Genomic DNA, 282 nt, shown 5'->3' with positions numbered 1-282 from the left:
TCCACGGCCCCAGCCTACAGTGGCTAATGGGCACAGACCCAACCATGATCACACCCCAGGCGCAGGCCAAGGGCCTACGGGCCCACGAAGTCATGGTAACTACCCGCGCCGCTAGAGAAGCTGTCCGCTCCGCTTCCAGAGTTATTGCTAGACCATCGCCAAGGTCCACAATAAAGCAGAGAGAGAGTGAAAGTTTCACACAGTTTGTGGACTGCTTCCAGGCAGCAGTCTATTCCTCTAACTTGCCCTCTGTCATAGGTTAGCAAGCATGGTCCCGGAAGG

This window comes from Corvus brachyrhynchos, unplaced genomic scaffold (assembly GCF_000691975.1).
Source record: "Corvus brachyrhynchos isolate BGI_N302 unplaced genomic scaffold, ASM69197v1 scaffold1182, whole genome shotgun sequence".
Classification (NCBI taxonomy): Eukaryota; Metazoa; Chordata; class Aves; order Passeriformes; family Corvidae; genus Corvus; species Corvus brachyrhynchos.
The sequence above is the reverse complement of the archived record's forward strand: the minus strand, read 5'-3'. Positions refer to the sequence as shown.